The 4,861-nt window shown below is 45.0% G+C and overlaps 1 protein-coding gene across 7 annotated transcripts in view; it reads right to left on the reverse strand.

Annotated features, from left to right (window-relative positions):
* The window catches only part of LOC107264558, a 74,250-nt gene that overhangs the window by 38,472 nt on the left and 30,917 nt on the right, over window positions 1-4,861 (reverse strand). The window contains exon 1 of one of the 7 annotated variants that reach the window (XM_025082365.1): window positions 3,806-3,830. The exons of the other annotated variants lie outside the window; for them this stretch is intronic. The gene's annotated coding sequence lies outside the window, so the exon portion shown is untranslated. Of the gene's footprint in view, window positions 1-3,805; window positions 3,831-4,861 lie in introns of those variants that run through there. 7 annotated transcript variants of the gene reach the window in all.

A 4,861-nucleotide genomic window follows, 5' to 3' on the forward strand; every position in this document is an offset into this window, starting at 1 on the left:
ACGTATATATATATATATATATATATATATATATATATATATATATATATATATTATATATATATTGTATTATATTATATTTATATATATATATTATTATTATATATATATGTATTATTATTATATATATATGTATTATATTATATTATATTTATATATATATATATATATATATATATATATATACATCATCGAGTCACGCAATCCCGTCTGTACGAAGCTCATGTCTCTTCGCTATTATCCAAGAGTCATAGGAAATCTCCGCAAGCCAGTAACCTACTAAACTACAAGAGTCGACAAGGAGGACAATGAATCTCAGATCTACGGTGTGACTTGTGACTTGTACTCGAGAGCCCGGGAGACCGTATGCAGGCCATTGTGGAGAAAGCTAGTCTCACCCAAGTCTCTTCTCCCCTCCCTCTAGTCAGCCACCTTCACCCCGTCATCTTTGACTACGTATCTCTCAAACTCCGCTTTTCCGTATCTTTCGCCATCTTACTCTCTTCTAACGTAGACCCCCTCCGCGCTCGTGTCCCTCCGACACTCACGGACGCTTTGCCAGAATGAAGAACTCGCAAATGCTACACGGGATAGATGCCGAGAGAGAGAGAGAGAGAGAGAGAGAGAGAGAGAGAGAGAGAAGCGTTGCGCCACAAGTTGCTGACTTTGCTTTGCTGTGACACAGCTCGTTTTGTCCAGCGATCGTATCTCCCTTGCGGCCGTCTTACAACATGTATTATGTTTCATGTAAATAACATTATGGGATCAGTCACTTGAGACACGTCGTTATTTCGACGTGCGAGCATTTTACGCATACATATATATATATATATGGAACAGATCCATTGTAGTACGAAAAGTCCTTCCCTATTCGTTGACCAGGATACCGTGATTCCTTTTTTTTCTCATGTCGACATGGAGCAAACACTGTCTGCTCCAGTGTAAATATAGAATATGTGCAATTATGCCAAGCTGGACGTATCGATCGTGTGTAAATGCTATGCGAATTGCGACAATGCCACAGTCCAAATGTCAATTCGAAACGAAAACATTTGAATCCGCGCGAGACGAGGTAACGAAATCTGTAAGCCTTCTAAATTAACCGCACGGAGGATTACAAGATAGTACATACATCATTCTCGTGGACTTTTTGCTCCTTGAGGCCGTTTGCAGATCCGTTGAAAACGACCTGAACGCGCTAACGAGACGAGAAACCGCTGCCTCTCCATCGGGACTCGTGGAACAGGATCTCGCGGGAAGTCATACGCCATTTTCTCAGGTGGAAAGAGAGAGAGAAAAAAATTTGTGAGAGCACAGTACCGTAACGACATCAGAGTGAGCACTCGCGGTGGAAAATTCCAAGTTAGTCAGCCAATCGCACGTGCATGAAGATTCAACGAGAGACAAAAGGAAAGCCAAATCGACCCGACTCTCCTTCGTCGAGAGAATCAAAGCGTTTCTCAAGCTTAAAGAACAAAAAAAAAAAGAGCTGACCTTAACGATATACCTTCCAAAATCTAAACGACACGTGGTACAAGTCGTTTCTAAGTCGTAGCTAATGCCTCGTATTCCAAAATGTATCTGCTCGCCAATTAACCTTTATGGCTGCTGGAAGGAATCCCCCAAGGAAGTACCAGGATCATGATTCCACAATGATTACCCGCATCGATTATATCCACATCAGCCGTGTAATATCTTCGTACGGGAGGCAACCAGAGACTGTGTATATGTATAGTATAACAGAGCAAGAGCTGCCTAAGTTCAGCAATAGAGAAAATCTCACTCGGCAAGGTAGCCAGCAGCAAGCAGACGACAGCTGCTAGAGGCCCAGCAACCACCGCGGCCATGGAGAAATGGGGTTGGCATAACAGATGTTACGCTATGTGGGACACTCTTGGTTTCACGACGAGGATGCGAGAACGGAGAAAACAAGCGGCTCATCGGCGAGACAGGCGAACTGCGCGCAACCGTCCGACGGTTGGAACACGCGGCGCTGCGTATGCGCGCGCAGCCAATAAGAAGGAGACAGGGCGACACAGAGTTTCCGCGACGGAAGTTCCATCGGCGATGTCAACGACATCTGTACGGCGAGAGTTCAACGACGTCGAGACGTATTTTTGAGAATCTTTATACGCTACGACGGCACACTGACGACAGTCTCGATTGACCGTTCGTGAGGATAACGGGTGTGAAAGTGGTAGGGGAGGGTTAGTGTATACCGAAAGTCACGTGAATATCAATTTCTTAGCGACGGAGATCACTAGGACCCCCATTCTACTAGACTCGAAGGAATGAGAGTGACGCTTCGAGTCACCGTCTGCGAGTTGTGCAATGCACGTTCCTTAATTTAACGAGAGTAATATAATTAGTCGTATTCGTATAGGGTATTTCGCTTACAAGGGGACGAGAAGCCGGACGAGGGAGAGCCGGGCAATTAGCGCATTTTTCAGCGGAACCCGGAGGCGCCATTACCGTGAAGATTGTACGATAACTCTGGACGGTCGTACCAAGGTGAAGGAAGGATATCGCGTCCCTTGGTTAGTGGCGACGTGCATTGGTAGCTGTGGTGTTTGAAAAAAAAAAGTATCTTTAAAAAAGTGCATAAATAATACAATACAGTCAGAGGGATAAAATCACGGCACCGGGCAATAACGAGCATGAAGTATTAAATTGTGTAGAAAACGACAGTGCGCGCGCGCGCAACACGTTTTATTGCGTGCTATGTACGAATACGTGAAACAGAGATATTCTCCCTAGGAAGTCTAGGGAATTTCTTAAGGCACACCAACAAACTTTGATGAATACTCGTTAGCCAGGATAAGTAAGAGGTTATTAAACGCTACCACAAGACGGTGGAGTATGATAATTGTGTGTGCACACGTGTGCCATTTAATTCGCCGAGGCTAGAATTACGACGTGACTGTAGCCAAGTCGTAAAGCTATTAGGTTGAAAGTTTAAAAGAATGGCAGAGCTATAGCAAACGAGGCGACGCATTGCCTCCCGTAATTCACTCTAATGAATATGACGAATAAAGTGCCCCGAAGCCAACGCACGACCATAGAGTAAGTACGGAGCTAAGATGGCGCTTAGGGCAAGTTACCCGCAGCCATTTGTTCACGACTCAAAAGTCCCTAGAACTGGTTATTTTTTCTTCTCATTCGTTCGTCCCTGTTCCGGTGCCTTCTTATGGCCGCCGTCGTCTCTCTCGCAAACCTAAACGATAAGGGAGTCCCGGGGGTAGCGTAACAATGCAAGTAGCGACGTAATGGAAGAGATTCTGTTTCCTGTCGAGGCAACAGATCGCGCATACTAACTCGAAGAGGCTACCGTTAGCGCAGACAACACTGTATATATAAGTGGCGAAGTTCACTTCCTTTCGTATCTCCTCTACATTCGCGCCATGTATGGATCCGGCTTGGTGTGTTAACTTCGGTCCTAACTTAACGCTACTTACAAACCCGCCTGTATTGTTTAATTGTACAAGTATACGCAGAGCACTGCTACTGCTGGAACTCAAAGCAACAGTAACCAGTACGATACCTGCCTTGAACAATCGCGCCGATATGGTCGCCTGTTACTGTTATTAGCCCACCGTCGCCATAATGCCACACGCAGCTGCGTCCGTGACGGTTTGACTTCTCGCAATGTAAATAACACGGGAGACACTTTTTTCTTTTAAAGCAGCGTTACCCGTCATTTGTTTCTCTACGTTGGCCCAAAATGTTCCTAGGATTCTCAAAGTGACGTTTCTTTTCGAAATTATCTGATTTTACACTCGAGTTTAGGTTAGGCTTATCTACTTACTGTCGTTCCGAGAAGATTGCGGGTGTCACGTAGCGCCGTCGCCGAAGACAAAGCACTGCCGGGAACGTAACACAGGACTGCTCGAGACATACAATTTTCCACGCGCTAACTTGCATCTATGATCAGTCGACGGCAACAGTTCCCGTAGGTATGAACGTGACCAAGTTACCTAGAGGTTACACGCCGTGACTGCAGACGACGAGAACTTCGCCGAACCCTGCTCGAATCGCAGAGTGCAATTCTGACGGTCGGTGAGTTTTAATATCAACGTGTCTCTCTCGCACGCGTCACTGCGATACTTTTATCTCGAGTATAAGAGTCGACCCGCTCGAGACGCTAATTTCACCCTGTCGACTCTCGAGCAACAACAAGGTCCTTCTTCTCGGAAGGTCCGTCGAGGTATTTCGCACTGAGGTACGAGTGAGAATTTTTTACATCAACAAATTCTTATGTAAATATCCTAAAGAAAAGGGAATATTCATAATTCGCGGTAAATTAAACCGTTTCAAGATTCTCGACTGTAAAGATAACTATATTGATCACCATGCAAATTAATAACACTCGAAACCTTATTTCCTCTGACATAACCATCCAATATTCATTTCCGTCTGCGTTCATTATCGTCTGAAGAATTACGATCTAGATAATAGTTGAAGGGTACAGTCAACGCTAAAAGTCATTCGGACTCAGACTGCAGCTTACGAGTCTCTCGACCCACATTCAATATGGCCTCCCCGGACTGTTTTATTCGTTCGAGAAATCAGCCCCAACGATGATTCTCGGGGTTGATTTTTTATTGTGAATATATATATATATATATATATACATACATACATTCCACCGAGGTCAAATGTCGGGAAACATAATCCGAGGAGCCCCGTGTAAAAAGTGCATCCAGGTACGCACTACTCGCGGAAGCGTTTCTTGCGAATCCCCGTGTAATTTGCCGCGACGAACGGTATCGCCAGCCAAGTCCCGTCGATTAAGACTCCACGTATTAATCGGTCGCTTCCCGTTTACAGTGCATTCATCTACGTGGATTGATAGGGGCGGGAG

The sequence above is a fragment of the Cephus cinctus genome, unplaced genomic scaffold (genome assembly GCF_000341935.2).
Source record: "Cephus cinctus unplaced genomic scaffold, Ccin1 Ccin1_scaffold0013, whole genome shotgun sequence".
Classification (NCBI taxonomy): domain Eukaryota; kingdom Metazoa; phylum Arthropoda; class Insecta; order Hymenoptera; family Cephidae; genus Cephus; species Cephus cinctus.